The sequence below is a fragment of the Pogoniulus pusillus genome, chromosome 30 (genome assembly GCF_015220805.1).
Source record: "Pogoniulus pusillus isolate bPogPus1 chromosome 30, bPogPus1.pri, whole genome shotgun sequence".
Taxonomy (NCBI): domain Eukaryota; kingdom Metazoa; phylum Chordata; class Aves; order Piciformes; family Lybiidae; genus Pogoniulus; species Pogoniulus pusillus.
Genome location: NC_087293.1, coordinates 17513161 through 17530451, shown reverse-complemented (window position 1 = coordinate 17530451; position 17291 = coordinate 17513161). Strand labels below are relative to the sequence as shown.

At 49.2% G+C, this 17291-nt stretch overlaps 1 long non-coding RNA gene across 1 annotated transcript; it reads left to right on the top strand.

The window, feature by feature from the left end:
• Positions 1-4813: 4813 nt before the first annotated feature.
• Positions 4814-16821, top strand: LOC135188984 (uncharacterized). The gene is made up of 2 exons (XR_010307903.1): positions 4814-6738; positions 15470-16821. It is a non-coding gene; the product is annotated as an uncharacterized LOC135188984 (long non-coding RNA).
• The last annotated feature ends 470 nt before the right edge of the window (positions 16822-17291 follow it).

Here is a 17291-nt window from a genome sequence, read left to right as displayed (position 1 = left end):
CACAGTTATTAGGAGCTCTTTGCTGCGGGGCTGGTGTTAATGTGTTGTCTCTTGCTGTGGGCTGCACTAGAAACCCTCCAGGCACACGGTTGGAAGTCCAAAGCATCAGAAAGCTGAGCTGCCATTTAGCTTTCTTTCAAGTCCATCTGTGGGCTCTGCAGTGCTGTAAATCTTTCTTCTGAGGATTTCGTTGAGGAATAGAATTCATGCTGTGTGAGTGTGAGCTGCCAGTTCCTGAAGGAGAATAGTCACAGCTGTGTGGGCTATCAGCTAAACCAGTCTGATTGTCTCCATGTGCTAAGTTTGCTACCAGCTGGAGACACGGCAAAGAGATAAAACACTTCCAAGCAAAAAGTGATAGATCTTCCTACCATCTGGTCTGGCTGCCTGGGGAGCCAAGTGCGAGGAGAAGACGCTGGTCGCTGTGGCCAAGCCGCACCAGGCCCTCGCCCCTGCTGCAGATGCACCCAGGGGCGCTGCTCCGCGGAGCATCTCGGCGCCGCCTGCAGCAGGACCCCGGACCTGCAGCGAGTGCCCTAAGCAGGAAGCCTTTGTAGTCTCTGTGTGCTGCGCCGCACCGCTGTGGGCTCCTGAGCCCTAACCACTCTCAATTCGTCCTCTTGTGACTGTGTCTCTTCTGCATCTGGATCTAATGCACAGTGCTGTGGGTTCTAGCAGGCCTGCTGCTCTCCCGCAGAATCCTGGCAGTGTGCAGGGTTTTGCAGAGATCAAACCACTACCACACAGCTGCCAGGGCAAGGCTTTCCCTGACAGTTCACCCAGTGATGTTTTAAAGACCGTGGAATCCATATATTTAATGGACTATGAAGACTTGTATGTATTAAAGTATTTGTACATTTTGAAGTGATTAGTGTCCCCAGAGTGATGGCATTTCTGCATGATACGATGGAAGGAAGAGAGTGCAGCTTCGCTGGGGGTCTGGGTGCCAGCGGTGGGTGACAAACACCAAAGACTTCAGTGAGGATTGCCCAGATCCCTCTTTGCCATGCCAAAATAAGGAGAAACTGTGGAGTCGTTGGGCTAAAGACAGACAACACAAGAGAGATCCTGGCAGGCTGAGCAGCCTTCAGATGACCTCCTGGTCAATCAGGCCCTGTCACTTCTTTTCCTCCCCAGGACTGAGGAACTTTGAAAAACTAATTCTCAGTTTCCTAGGGATGTTCATCACAGGATGTCCCTAGCAACAAGTTCTTGTCTTGGCCTGAAAGTTGGGTGCTGGAGATGGCAGAGTACCTGGAGCTTGCCTGCAGCTTGGAGGAGTGCTCTGCTGGTGCAGAATGCCAGAGAACATGGCCTGGTGCTGTGCAGAACTGAGCAAAGTGCTGATGTCTGGATGAACAGGCAAATGCCACCTCAGCTTGGCAGTTTCACGTTCAAAGGCAGGTTGATGGACCAAAGTGACTCTCTGTCAGTGCTCAGGGAACTCTGTCCCTGTCACAGCTGTGCTGTGAAAGGCTCTCAGACAAAACCCAGGAGATTCCTGTCCTGGGCATCCTCATGCTTTGGCAGGGTCAGCAGTGAGCACCTGCTGCTTCCCCACCTTTGGCTGTGGGTAGTGGAGAGCCTCCATATGCCAGGCTTGCCCTGCACAGCACAATACAGGTCCAGCTCAGGTGGTTCCCAGCTTATCCTGGCAGGTCAGACAGAGGGGCACAGCTGCTTTTAGGGGGCTTGAGTTAGATTTGCAAAATTCTTTCAAATGAACTGCACAAACTAAAATGTAAAGTTGCCCAAGTAGCTGTAAGCCAGTCACAGACTTTAAACAAGTAAGAGCTTCCAGCCAAGAGCTGCCACAACATTTTCAGACCAAGCCCTGCAGGTTAACCACTTTGGACTGCTCTGTAGCACCCAGAACCACAGATGATCATCACTGATGGCCAGGAGAACACTGTGCTTTGAACTCAGAGTCTAGTTTTACTCCTAATCTGTAACTGAAAAAGCTCATGCCCTGGCATGCTGGGCAGGGGGGAGAAGGGCTGCAGCTTAACTTGGACTACATCTGCAATGACATGGTTGGTTTTCACCAGAATGTCTGGGGTGAATGAGGGCACAGCATCAGGCTGAGCTCTTCAGGTGCAATTGATCACTGTGCTCATCAGCAGCTGCCATTGTGAAGTGGCTCAGCTCCTACCCAGGCCACTTTCTTAATTGGCAAAATTAAGGATGACAGCAAAAAAAATTAGCTGCAAAAATGAGGATCAAAGTAATGATACATATCTGAGTCACTGGGGCTGACTGGCACTTGGGAGGAAAGCTGCAGGGCCTCGGCCGTTGATCTTGGGCTCCTTGGTTCAAAGCACTGGGCTGGAGAAGAGTTTAAAGCTGGTGTTCCTGGGGCCAGATACTGCCCAGGGAAGGGCTGTGCTGAGGAGGGCTGCTAAGTTCACTTACATTTGTGTGGTGATCTCGTGTCCTAGCTGCAGGTCTCTGTCCTGCATCCGCAGGGTTATTACATGGTAGGAAGAGAGCAGTGATCAGAGCTGTTGCACTTAAAACACAGTATCAGAGATTTAACAACAGAGGGCAATGCTTCACTGGGAGAGAGGAGAATGCAAGGCAGCCCCAGCTTTTGCTTGGCCATTCCTGGCATTTTCTCATGGAATGTGTGTGGCAGGCCTGCGCTGGAAGCTTGGAGGATGGAATAAACTGCAAGTTGTCAGCCAGCATCAGCACCTGAGCTTATCACTATTAACACAACAGGCTGTGCACCTGTGTACCTCCTGAAGCACTCTGCCTCCTGCCACCTGCCAAGGGAAGCTGTGAGGAATTCCCCTGGAGCTCTAGTGCCCACGCTAAGGCTTGAGTAGCTGTGTCTGTGCTGCACCCACATACCTTAAAGTACCTGGGAGAACAGCAAGCTGGAGTAAGCGTGAGCTCATCCTTCCTCACTGCACCATTTCTGTTCACAGTACCAGAGCCTAGAACTCACCTTGTGTCTGCACGCTCTCCACTGGTGGCAGTGGAATTCCTTCAAATGGCAAAGTTTGTCTTGCTAAAGGTAGATTCTGGGCTTGAACTTTTCAGCCACAGAACAGACACTCTGCCCATCTGCTTCAATGTCATTAGCTGAATCTGCCTTTCCCAGGCTCCAGTTTGTCCTTTAGACAATTCTCTTGCTTCTGTGCATTTTTAATGTGACTTTGACAGGTTTTTTAATGGAAAATCTAGTGGTGGAAAGCAAAAATACTCCCTGCTTTGGAACATGGATTTAGAAGCTGCCGTTTCCAAGGAAGGGCAGAATGGTGCCCAACTCCTGGACATCTGAAAGCAAATGGGGACAGGGAAATGACTCCGTAGTTGTGAGAACAAAGAGCCTGAAGAACAAAGAAACTGATAGAAAAAAAGATAATATAAACCTTTGTGAAATGAGCACTGCCTGGGAGGGACCTGAGGCTTACACAAGAAGGTTTAGCTTGTCCTGTGTCCTCCTGGTGCCACTGGGAGGTGTCAGCAGCTGCTTTGCAAACTTGGTCTGTGTGGAGTGTAACCGAATTAATTCCAGTATTGACCCAGGACCACACTAATTATATCTTGGCCCCAATCATTGTTGGCTTCAAGCTAAAGAGACAAATCATTTTTCATTGATGTTAGAAGTCTGGCTAGGCACTGGTGTAGGGCACTGTGGGGCATGCAGCACCAAACACAAACCCTTGCCATAAGCACTTCTGAGAACAGGAGCTGAAGGATAACTCTGCCAGCCCCTAAGTGCCAATTTCTCTTTATCAAGGGAGCAAAGCCATGCAAGAGGATCTTCAGCACTCTTGTGACCGAGTTTGTGGCAGCTTTGTTATGGAGTATAGACTGAAAGCTCAGGCATCAGCTATGTTGCTTTGACCCAGTAATTGCTTTGCTGACACCTAGAGTGCTAATTAATTGCCCAGCCTTACAAATTAGGGACCACTGTCTCTCATTCCAAAGTGAGAAGGTAGCTGTAGAGGGCCATGGCACTCCCTGCTAGCATTGTGTCAGTTCCTTCCCTGCTCCTTAGTCCTTTGATTTTTGCTTTTCCAACTTGGTTAACTCTGTGGTTCTGAGAATGTTTGGTGCTGAGACAGCTGCAAAGCCAGCAGCTGTGTCTCCAGCACTACAGCTGTGGCTTGGGTCAGAGCCCTAACCTGAGAGAGTGCCCATGAAAAGCTGTCGGCCCTGCAAGCTGCTCTTGGCACCACATCACATGAGTGTCAGCATCTTGTCACTGAAGGGCAACATGACCTGAGCCTGACTGGCCAGGACAGGTGGCCTTTGCATTTGTTCAGCGTGTCAGTATGAGAAGGAGCTGAGGGTGCTCTTTGCATGTGCTCTGTCCGCAGGCAGTGCTGTCCTCAGCAGCTAGAGAGGCGACTGACAGGCATCAGCAAAGGACAGCCTGGGGTAAGTCCGACCTGGTTCACAGGTCAGTGGTACCTCAGAACATCTTGGTCTCCTTTGTTTCAAGACTTGCTGTACCTCAGAAGCTGGGTTCTGGCACAACACCTCCACTGCCATGACATGTCAGTTTCTGGGCTCCAAGGCTAGATGACAGCTGTACCAAGGACTAGCACAAGCACAGAGGCACTTTTGTTCCACACTAGAACCAGTTTCAGACAGGGGTCAGATCCCTCTCCTGTTGGAAGCAGTAAGGTCTGTCCTCAGCACAGCTTTATCAAGGTCTAGTGAAGTCATTCTGATTTATTTCCCTTTTATGCTAAGTGTGGACAACTCCTCCTGGCAGCCCTGAGCCTGTTGAGATCTTCACCAGCTTAAAAATACAGCAGCAAGCCTGCAGCTGAGGCTTCCATCATGAAGGTGCAAAGGGAAGCAAGGGCTGCTCCTGGATCTCCTCTCTCAAGTCATTAGCTGGGGGCATGGGGGTCTCACTTGGATAAATCTTGTCACAGGGATGGGCTAGGCTGATGTGCTGAGCCCTGGGCAGTAGGGTCCACCTCCACCAGAGTCACACAGGCAGGTCCTGTCAGCAGGGCCATTTGCTAGAGGGGTGCTGACCACGTGTCAGTGTGGGAAGGCCTCAGCATTCCCTTGGGGCAGTTTCTGTGACACTGCCTTTGCTTTTTCTGTGAGGATGTTCTACATGGTTCTGATCCCATGAGCAGCAAATATCTGCAGCAAAACTCAGGTCAGTCCCTGTCATTAGGTCACTTTATTGGCTGCTGGAGAGGTTAATTATGACCCTTTTTTGTAGTATAATTAGTTAACTATTCATCTTTGATAGGCTGAGGTTTAAAACATGAAAAAGAAGACCCCCTAAGAAAGGAAGGAAGCAAAAGGACCAGAGGGGAATCTTTGCACTCTGGGAGTAACTCCTCGTGCAGAATTCTAGACTTCACAACTCTGATATTTTCCCCCCCATCATTTTTCTGCTTGCGACCTGCAGTACAGATGGGAGCCTGCTGACAAGAGGCTTTGCAGGTGGAACTGATCTGGAGCAAGTAAGGAAGAGGCTTTGGGCTGGCAGGTCTCCTTTTACAACCAGGCAACAACAGAGGGCAACAGATCCCCGCGGAACAGCCCACCTTCAGCAAGGCTTCCACCGGATGACGCCGATGGCAGTTGTGGCAGCTCTCTTCACTGCCTCGCAGGGGTCACTCAGGCACCGCTCAAGTGTGGCCGTGTGGTCCAGGAGCGTCTTGCGGCCCTCCGGGAGCTCAGCCAGCATGGTGAGGACTTTGAGTGCGCTCAGTCGGGCTCTGCTGCTCTCTTCAGCCACCAGCTTCAGCAAGGGTGGGATGGCTCCAGCGCCCAGAGCTGAGAATCTCCCTGTGGAGACATAAGCTGCCTTGAAATGTGCTGCTGAACCGCTGCTGCCTGCCCAGCTGTGGCTCTGAGCACCCCAGAGGGTGCAGTGCCAAGACTCTGCACAAGAATTTCCTTGGAAGCCAAGGCTGGCTGCCAGCTGGGTACTGGTAAGAGAAGATCTTTCCTAGGTAACCTGCTCTGCCTTGCACATGATTATTTCGTTGGCAACAAACTGCCTGAGAACATTTGAGGATAAGCTGCCTGGGAGGGGGTGTTGGACACCTTAGGAACAGCCTCTGTTTCACTTTTAAAGACACTTCAAACACTGAGATCCACTCCTGAGTTGCCTTCAGAAGCCAGAGGCATGCTTGCAGAGGAGGACTGGGAGACAACTGCTGCTATGAAGAATCTTTTATGTCTAATTACTCATTCATCACACTGAAAATTTTGCAGTTAGTATTTTCAGTGCCATGTAAGTTACTTAGGAGGACTACACTCATTAACATTCCTCTCCCAGCTGTGTGAGAGAAGCTGCCTCTAGCCCCAAGAAACAGTGCTCCTCTGCTGAGCAGCTTCAGGTGTGGGATCTCTCCTTCCCCTCTGGAGCTGCACTCGGGAGGGAAATGATGCAGGTGGGGGAGAGGAACAACTTCCTGACCTCTTTCAGGTGAATGGAATGTGACGCTGGGAGGGAGCAGTAACAATTGCCCAAGAAATGTCCTAATCTTAGAGTTTCTTGAAGAGCTTTGACACTATCAGAGGACTTGGGGGAGGAGGAGGGGCAAGGTTTTGTCACTAAGTTGCCTGAGAGTTGTATTTGCAGAAGGTATCCCAGGAGAACTGCCTCTGTCTCTCACCCTGGGGTGTGACTGTAGCAAACATCAGTGCTCCTGCTGCACTGGCCTGGACCTCCGGATCCGGATCTTCCAGCAGGCTCACCAGCACAGGCACGGCCTCTCCGCAGACCAGGCTTCTTCCCTCCGGGTGAGTCCTGCACAAAGATGGGGGAGATGTCTGCTAACCACGCAGCTACCCGCAGCTCCTCCCCGGCTGCAGCGCTGCTTTGTGCCGTGGCGGCACTGCTGGCACAATCCTCCTCTCTGTTCTCTCTGCACTCACTCCTGACTGTCGAGGGCAAGCACCACTGCCCCAGAGAGAGGCCAGGGGTGCCTGTGCTTGCTGGCTGCCTGTTAGAGCTGCTGGCTGGGACAGTACCGACGGTATCACATTAACCTTGGGGTGGGACTTGACACTTGATCGGTGATGTTAGCCTTGTTTTGGTTCACTTTCTCTGCCACACTGGGGACTGGTGGGCAGCAGCAGCATGTGCCAGGATGTAGGATGAGGTGTCCTAATGGCCACTTGGAGACCTGCCTGTGGAACCCTCTGCAGATTCTAAAATGTGCTAAAGCAGGAGTCTGCAGTGCTTCTCCAGGTCACCTTCCAGCCCCTCGATTGCAGGGCTTGTGCAGGGGCCTCGGGCAGAGCTGATGCCCCTGCTCATGGTGCATTTCAGCTCTCTTTTTGTGCCTCATCTACACTCTCTTTCCCGTAAGGCCTCACTTTGTTGCAGGACATTAGGGAGTGTTTTGTGCCAGCTGGTTTGTAAACTACACAATCTGCAGACATCTGTTCAGCACAGTTATTGTATTTTGTGACTGCAGACAGCGACTGAAGTTGTTCCTTTCATCCAGTGCTCAATACTCAAATTGAATATAAAGATTGTTTTTCGTGGTCCATCCCTGGCTTACGTGGCAGCCTGTGCCAGAAACAGCCTACTTCTGTCCTCAGTCATGCTGAGAGTTTCCCAGGATCTCTGATTTTTTGGCAAGAGAACAGCTGTCCAGAAAGATAAGGGAGCTTCTCCTTCTGTCCCCCCCTCCCGGTCAGACCCTTGTTTTCACATGACTTTTCCTCAGCAGTGCTGTACCAGGAGAAGCACCTGATTTCACTGCCAGTGCTGCAGACAGATAGAAGGAGAAGGAATGGCATTTTCTGACCAGCATCTGCTGCCCTGAGTGAGTTTAGAGGTCCTCTGCCTGTGTGTGCAATCAAGGCTGGAGCTGCTTTTGGCATGAAATGTGCCAGCTTCAATGCGGAGTGGAGCAGAGCTGTGAGCGGACTGCTGCCACTGGTGCACTGCTGAAATGAGTGTTTGATTGGGCTGAAGCACTACAGACAGATCTCTTTACCCAACTGCCAGCAGGGCCCAGGCTGCTTTGCTTCTGATGGCCACTGATGGGTGAGTGAGCTTTTCCTTCAGGATGGTAACAGCACCAGTTGCTAGAGCTTCCGCAGCCTCCAGACGGAGGCAGTTGGAGAGTGTGTCAAGGATTAGCTCCTGGATTTCATCCGGCTCTGTCTGCAGTCTGAGGAGCAGTGGGGGAATCAAAGGAGCACGCAGTATGTCAGCAGCCCCTGCAGGAGACAGAGGAACCAGGGTGAGGTGCCAGTGCATTTCGAGTTCCCACTTGCACCTTGCATTTCTGAATGGGATCAAAGTACTCAGAGACGTGGGGCTGAGGGATGGAAACTGCCACAACACTGTCCCTAAGGGTCATCCTGGCATTGCTTGCTCAGGAAGCTTGCCCAGCAGCCCTGGGAGGACACCAGCCCATAACCAAAAAGGCAGTCGCTCCAGTGCTCCCAGTTGCCCTCAGCAATCTTTCTTCCAGAATTATTCCTGTTAAGGAAATAGAGGGAGTAGATATCCATAAAAGTCACCTTTTGTGCAGCCATTCTAACTGTTCTCAACATGAACAGGCACCAAGAGATGCTGAGAGCTCCTACTTTGATTCTCTACTATGGTTTTTGTGGAGGGGTCAAGGTTGTGGAACCTGCCAGCTCCCTCACACATTGCCTTGTAGTAATACTGTCCTGTTGAGCTCTCTGGCAGTCTGTTCTTGCACTAGCTCCTAAAGGAAATTGCACCAAAGGCAGGAAGAGCATCAGTTGCCCTGCAAGTGATGTCTTTGCTCTCAGCAAGTGTCTGCTTTGTGCTATTTCTTACACTTTCTTAAGTCATCACTGAAGCAGCAGTGCCTTGGGAAAGCAGGAAGCAGAACATCCTGTCCACCAGCAGCTCTGTGGAAACAATTCTCCAGCTGCCTTGTTGCTAAGACTGATCCCTTGGTTGCTAGGAGAAATGTGGCTCCTTTCAAAGTGATTCAGATATGGTTAGATAAGGAAGTTGGGTGGACAGCAGTAACCAAGGTGTTTTGGATCAATCTCCATATTTGGGTAAAAGGACAAAGGGGAAAGATTTTAGTGGCCTCAGCAGTGCAGGGCAGAAATCCCTCAGCTTGGTGCAGGTGAAGAGCATGGCTCTGCTCTAGATCTTATTCTGCTGCACGTCTTGCTGAGCTTTTGCTGGCATTGGGTAACTTCTGCTCCTCCTAACGCCACTAATGCACATGCACACGCGCAGAGGTGATTTGCAGCTCTTACCACCTGCCCTACACCCAGAGGCCTATTGCTGTGAGAGCTGCCTCCTTTGCCAGGGACTGCAGGTGTCTGGATTGTGGGAGAGAGCTGCAGAAGGGTCATGGATGGGCTGGACAGCACTAAAGGTAAGGCTGGAAGTGATCCATGCATTGTGGAGTTCCAGCAGGAGGGAGTCCACTAGCAAACTGCTCTCATGGAGTAGCTTAAATCATTCTCAGCTGCTTATAGATCATATCCAGCACTTCCCAGTAGGCTTTTGAAACAACTTATCACAGCCAACAGGTTTTTGATGAGAAGAAACTACAAGGTCTGTGTGTGGCACTGGGATGCCCAGGCTGCCTACACAGTCACCTTGCACACAGATGAGTTCTGGGATACTGTGGAAGTCAGGAGAGACCTAGACTTTGGGAGGCACAGATCCAAAGGCAGGTTAATGAACTGGAGATGATAGACTTGCAAGCTGCCATTCCCTGGAGCAAGCACCTACCTACCTACCTGTTGCACAGCTGCTCTGTGACAGAAACCACATCTGGACTATGTGGCCTTAAATTCACTCCATTCTTTCTAGCTAACAGGCTGCATGCAAGTGTAAAATCATAGACTAAGAAGGACACAGACCTGTAGTGTGAACTCCCAGCTCCTCCAGAGCCTTTGTGTGCTTCATTCTCAGGACCTCCTTGCTAACTTATTTCAATTCTCCTGATGCTTTTATCACTGCACGGCCAGTAAGTTGCACTAGCATTCAGGTTTCTCTTCTTCCTCTCTGTGTTTTCACTTTGCTAATGTGTTCAGCCAGTTCGCTCAGCTGTCAGAAAGCTCAATGTGATGAAGGGAAGGAGGCTGGGGAGGAAAGGCCATCAACAAAACAAAAAAGAGATCACCTAAAACTGAGGCTGAAATTTCCAGGTGGAAATTTCTCATGGTTTTCCCAAGGGAGCCAAAGGGTGACAAATCTAGAGAGGGAAAAGGGAAGAGAGAGGAGACTAAACCAGTGGAAAGTTGTTTAGGGGTTACTTGTAAGTTAGAGCAGTCTCAGATCCTTGTACCTTGCAGAGCAAGCAATGGGAGGGGAAAGCAGCATCTGATGTTTGGAGCAGTCCTGTACTGCAGCAGGCAGCAGCATCCTCGGGATCTGGATCTCATTAAAGTGCTGCTGCCCTTTCAAAGGTGATTTATCTGCTGCAGAGAGGATCTGAGATACCCTTGGCATAGGAAAGTAGTAGGGAAAAAATGTTTCCCAGATGTGAATAGTTGTATGTGCAGCTCCCTAGTTAGCATTATTGATCTGTTTTTCTGAGAAGCTGTAATCTCCCTTGGGCAGCTTTTCAGCCCAGCGCTCGGCCCTTGCCCCTCACAACACTCTGGCCGCTCTCAGCCTCCCTCTCCTGGCTCTCTGTGTTCAAACACCCCAAAGGGGAGTTGCCATTTATTCTGTGCTCTCAGGATGGCTGCAGGGCATGCAAACAAATTACATTTAGTGAAAGACAAGGGAGTCATGTACAGTAGACAGCAGTGGTGTTTGGGTTTGGATTTCAATTACATAAATCAATTTAATCACATTACAAATCCTCCTCCTTACAAATGTCAGTTTTCAACTCAAAGCCATCTCAGTGTTTGCTTCAGCAAGGGCCTCAAGCACAGCCATCAGACGAGGCAGCAGTGTGGAGTAACAGGTAGGCACAGATCCAGTAGGGTATGAGTGTTTTGCTAACATCGCAGATGTCTTTGCCGTGGTCACACAGCTCTTTGAAGTGCTCAGGAACAATGTTTCTGCTTGGGAAGGGGAACAAAGGGCAAAGCAGAGCTAGGCAAGATCAGAGGGGGATATGCTGCCTGGCATCGATGTGTGTACAGCAGCAGTGTGAAATGCAGGGTGGGAGCTCACTGACTGTGAGGAGCCAAATGATCCTGACCAAATTTCTAGACCCAGCAGCTCCCCTTCTAGCACTGCAGTAGCTGAGCACCATTCTAGAGCTAGTTACACCAGGGAGTGCTCACATACTTGGTGTACACCTAACCATGCAGTACTTGCATGGTGCTGCCCTCCCCAGTGACAGGATGACCAGATGAAGTCCTTCCCTGGCAAACCTTTCTTAGCTTCCTGTTCACTACTGTTCTTGAAGCTGCCTGAGCAGATTTCTGAGTCACCAGTCACAAGAGCACAGGTTGGGAGCCCTGCATTGGCTAATTGCTGGTAAGATTCAGTGCTCCCATCGGCAGAGCTGTGTCAGGGAGCAGATTCCAGGTAACACTGCTATAAAGCTGGGCTGACATTTCCTTCTGGGAAGTTTGGAGCAGGAGATAGAGCACAAGAAATCAAACACAACTCCCCCTCCTTCATCAGTCTTCTAACTGCAAAGGAAAAGGTTCTGACACCTTCAAAAAGTCGAATATTTTCTCTTCTTTGCACCAGTTCTCTCCTTGCAGGGACAATTCAGCAGCAATAAAACAGCCACGTCCCCAGAGGGGGCTGTGGCAAGTGACAAGAGCGGCTCTTGTCCTTAAAAAGCACTGAGGGCTGGCAAGTCCCTGTTGAAGTGGCACGAACAGCCTAAGAGGGAATGAAGAGAGCTGAGGGAAACTCTGCAGAGCCTGGCTTTGGCCTGGGGGACAATGAACAACACTGTTTTACAACCAGGACCATCCTAGACCGCACCTCGTGTGTGGTGCATGTGCACACAGCCAACTCCTGCAGTGCAAGTGAGGAAACTCCTTGGCTTTTGCCCTGCCTGACAAAATACCTTTCCTGTTTTCAGGGAAAGCTTTTTAGATATTACAGAAGTCCAACAGTGAAAATAACCCAGATAGTTGGGGGTTCTTTCCCTCTTTTCTTTTGGCTGGAGAAGGAGAAAATGTCATTCTGAAAGCTGTCAATGTCCTCTGCAGGGCAGACAATGCAAGAAGGAAGCAAACCAAGCTGACACCCACACTACCTGCACCCATGTCCTCGGGCCAGTTACTGCACAGCAAATTAAAGCCTTGAGATAACTGCTCCCAAAAAGCTGAGCCTCAGCCATGGATTTGCTACCTCACTTTTCCAGGACAAAATGTGTCCATTTCTTTACGTTGGTCAGGAATGGAGACAGGTGAGAGGAGACTAAGCCTTAACCAGATGAGACTCTGCTGAAAGTCTCCTTCCACAACTGCGTGTTGTGAGCTACAGCATTTGAAGCAAGCACCAAATGCAGAGAAGGTCCTCAGGAGAAAACCTGGACTGGCACATCTGCAAACACTAATTTGGAAGCAAGGGTGTGGAAAGTGTTACCCATTGCTGCAGCAAGTTTCAGGCACAGAAACTGGTACTGATCTAGAATGACTTTGTCAGATACTGACAAATTAATGCCAACTTATTTGAGTTTGTGAATCATTGCACAGACTGAAAGATGGCAAGTGGTGGTAGCAAACAGCAGGAGGAGGGTAAAGGGAACATGAATTACTGTACCAACCCTTCTCTTGTTTCCGTTTCTTCATTGTTAGTATGGCAAATTTATTTTTTTCTGCTTTAAAAAATGACCTGATAGAAATTTCACAGAAGAACCTGGAGAAAGTGTGGTGTTGAGAAACCCACTCCTGCATGTGCAGATCCAGTGCTAGCAAAGCTGCAGCAAGTCACTTGTACCCTACAGCTCAGGTTGCAACCAAGCTGAGCACAACTGAACAGTCAGAGCTGATAAAACCTCTAGGAGAAGAGGAATGCAGTGCTAGAGATGGGGGAAATCCTTCTGCTTCAGCTGGTCTGGCTTGGCAGTTTTGTTTGAGAGGAGACACAGCACATCTTGATTAGAGCCAGGGGCCCAGATGGCTGCACACTGTGCGTGGTGCTGTGTGGGAAGGCAGAGGCCTTCCTTGCTTTCTGCTGACCCTGCAGATCCCACCCGTCTATGGCAAGCCATGTTCCCGGGGAAAACTGCTTCAGCTGCTCAATGAAAATGGTCTTCTGCTCTGGCTGAGGTAAAACAGTGCTTTCCAGCATGTTTTAGTCTGTGTTTCTTTTCCAGCAGTGAAAAACTGCAATCTTAATTGAACACAAGACTGCCAAGGTGTGGGCTGCTTTGAGGGGGATTTGTTTGCTGAAGTGCCTCCCCAGTTAGTGTTGCTCTTGGGTTGAGAGCCTTATTTCTGCAGAGAGCTGTAAATCACAACTGCTGGCTGAAAGAAGTCTATCACAAATAGGCACCTCTTAGCAGTGGTCCTGTTTTCTGACTGGAGCTGCACTGCTGAATGAGGCTCTCAGTGAGTGAGCAAAGTTGCTCTTGCAAGGCGAGCGTTTCTCTGCTTTCTTTGGGAAGCAAGCGGTGCACAGCGTCAGTGGGGCCAGGCTGCTTCTTAACCTGGGCTACAATCCTCGGCCAAGCCTCTGTAAACATGACAGATTGAGCACAGTGCTTCCGCGGCGCTACTGCTGTGCTAGAGAGTGTTCAACACAAAGAGAGGCAGAATTGTGCTAGCAGCAATTGCAAGAGACAACAGAAAATGTCTCGGCTGGCCTGGAGGCAGGACGAGTGGGAAGGTTTGCTGGCTGTGAGCTCGTTTGCTGGCCGAAGGCAGCGCGGAGCTCAGCCCGGGCCGCTCGCCCCATTGCCCAGGCAGACGGAGGGAGCCAGAGGACTGGTAGCTTCCCAAGGTCAGTTTGCTGTCTGAGATGTCACTTGGGACTGGCAGATATGGCTTAAGACCTCCAGGGCACTTGGGCATTTCTAGGGTGCCCCTGAAGGCCACTTAGTGCCATGGTCTAGTTGACTGGGTAGGGCTGGGTGCTAGGTTGGACTGGATGATCTTGGAGGTCTCTTCCAACCTGGTTGATTCTATGATGCTATGATTGATTCTATGGGATACCCCAGAGAGCTGAAAATGGTTTTAGGGGCCAAGTGGTTTCCTCATTGTTTGCACTGATCTTGCCACTGGCAGCACAAACACTGTGAGGAAGAGGAGTGGAAAATCCCAAACCCCAGCAGCTTCACACAATGTTTTACAGTTTATGTTTCATTTTAATCCCTTTTTATTTTATGCCATTTTCTATTAGTTTGTCACCAATGTAGTGGAGAGCAAAGAGTCTTTACTACAGATTTTCACCTCTCTGCCTTAAAACACTTCACAGGAGAGACAGGGATCAGTTCTAAGTGGCTAAAGCTAGAGCTACCACTTTGTGTGTCCACCTGGCAGTTCAGCAGCTGGGCTGCTGGATGGGTGTGTGTACCTTTACTGCTGGTGTAGGTAGAAAATTAGGTGCAGGCCTGGCAGGGAATAGGGATGCAATTATCCAGGCTGATTTCTCAGGCCCACCTGCAGTATTGCAGCTTTACAGAACTAGTCTGGCAGCCAAAGCCCCCACACTAAAGCCACCTGAATGTCCCCAGCTCTTCCATAGCTTCCCAGCATTACTTTTGGGTCCTCAAACAACGTTTTCAGCCTGTTTGTTTTTAGCTACCAATTTTGTTCCTGTTCCCCAGCCATGCCAAGGGAGTAACAAGGACAAATAATAGCACCTGCTGAAAATGCAGCTGTATCTCGTATTTCCTACACAAAGTAGGATCATCAGGTAGAAAGGATACAAGGAAATGTGAAATCCAATGATAGCATTTTTTTAAGCACCTATTAAAATGATGTATAACTCTTATAAGTCTCCAATTTGATACTTCTCAGCTGGCAAGAACAGCAATGAAGGCCCAAGCTCACTTAAGTCAGAGCGTTCCTCATTTTTGTTTGGTTGGTATTGCAGAAAATAAGCAAACCCTCAATTCCTACCTGTCTCCTCCAGTGGGAGAGACCTACTTTCAATTCACTGCCCCCGTGAAAATTTATCACCCTTACAAAGTGGAATAACATCAAACAGGGAGACTGCAGGAGTGATGAGGGCATCCCAAGAGTAAGCAGCAGCCTGTTGCTCAGCCCATGTGCTGGAGAAGCTGCAGCCTGTACTCCTTCAGGTTTAAAAGCTTTGCTTTCAAAACATCCCTGGCCTCGTTTAACTGCATCGCCTTGCCTGTAATTCCCTGTATGTTTTAATCTCATGTGAACTTCACATATCCTTTGTTGTGTACTTTACTTAAATGATCCCAAATTTCCTTTTTGGGGTCAAAGTCTGAGGAGGCTTTGTTTTGTTTTTCCCCAATCCTTTGCCTTTAACAGTGAAGAATGAGGCAAAGAAAACTTTCATTCTCCCTTTGGTTTTCCTTTTGGTGGTTTTAAACCCACTAATGTGGCCTTGCAGAATGGTCCCTTACAAAGAACTACATTCTTTTGTCTTATTTCATGATATGTCTGTCTGCAGCTGCCTTCCCATGGAGGCTCTGGAGGAGCTGGAGTCCATGTGTCCATCCAGAAGCCTTGGCTCTGTGGGTTACCTGTCAGGCACAGCAGCGCAGCGCCGGGGCTGCAGGCGAGCCTGCAGGCAGCTGTCCACCGGCTGCTGAGTGGATGCTTGTTTGGCTGCATTTGGCATCAGTGGCAACTGCTGACTCAGCAGCTGAGCCAGTAACTGCGAGCTGCAAATACAGCAGGTAATAACGAACTGCTGGAGGAGCTGTGTGAGACACTTCACTGCTTTTTGGTTTGATTGGTTTATTCTTGTCAGAACTTTTGTCTGTTGAAAATCTGGAGGAGTCCTTTCCTTTAGCTGTAACTTGTGATCCGAGTTCACACTGTCAAATGTCTCCCCTGATTTGGCCTCACAGGAAGAGTAAACAGCTGATACTACGTGAAACCCTCAGTTAGCTGAAGGAGGTGAGAAGAAAATAACAGAAGAATTTTCATCAAAGCCAAATGAGGGCAGGCTGATACCACCTGCTGCAAGGTGCATTCATGAGTTTTGCCTCCCCATCTCGCAGCCACTGGTACAGAGCAGCAATGTGCCAGATAGTTCTACATAGCTGATCCCAGTCATCTGTACTTGATGCTATTTTGAACTCTTCCACGTGAGAAAAATGGTTAAAAATAAAAATACAGCCTTTTTATTCTCCTCTAGCTGTTCTGCTCAGCTCTGCAAGCTCCCAGAATCACAGCCCCATCTATAAATATCTAACCCAGATCTACAATGGCTTGTGACAAAGAGGGTGTTTGGTAGAACCCTGAATGAAATACAACATGTCTTTTCTTGTATTTGTATTGCAGAGCAGATGTGGCCTCTCAGTGCACCCCCTATCATTTGGAGATGTACGTTCACCAAGAACATTGCATGTGTGCACAGCAATATTTTGATGTTGTCGTGGCATAATGAAGGGTAATTGATTAGAAAGATCCCTGTGGGATTTTCTACTTCAGAGCATATTTCTGGTTTAGCACTATTGTCTTTGGTCCCTGTGTACATGACAGCCTCTGTTTTGCCTGATGCCAAATAGAAAACAGGCGGGGATTTGGCTTTCGGTCAATGAACAGCACTGGCAAGTTGAGTGAAACTTGGGCGGTTAAGGGTCGCAGTGAGCTGCACATCAGCTCTTGCACCTTGGCAGTCAGATGCTGCTCCCTTCAGATCAAAACCTGCTCTGGTATGGGAAAATGTGGTGATCTGCTTGACATGGAAGAGAGAGCAGGAATCCTGTCAGATCCCCATGGGGCTCTCAAATTACTGTTTACTATTTTCAGGCAAAAAACGTGATGCAAGCTACTGATTTTCCCTATGTGTTTGTATGCTTTCAACCTGCCCCAATACAAAGAGGGATGTTCAGAGGACAGAGCTAAAGAACTGAGGGTTTCATGCCATTTGACTGGCACTTAATCACTTGGGTGTGTATATTTTGAGATGGATTTCTGTTTAAATTCCTCTGGGGAGCTTAGACTGCAATTGCCAGTGCAATCGATGAGTGCTGAAAGGTCCTAATTGGGAATTTCTGGATGCAGGACAAAGTGATACTGAAGAAAAGTTAGACATAGCTGCTGCTTGATTTTCTAGATTAGTTGGGGTTTTAATGCTACTATTAATCAACAGCAAGCTCCTATATGGCTGTGCTGAAATGATCACACCTAAACTTGCCAGAGAAAGCCCTGTTCCATTACTCATGCACTGCACGCTCATAATTCCTTCCCTGACAGAGCTTGATCTGCACTTGGGTGCCTCCCTCCAAGCTGCAAGCGAGCAAGCATTCTGTTGTGGCAGC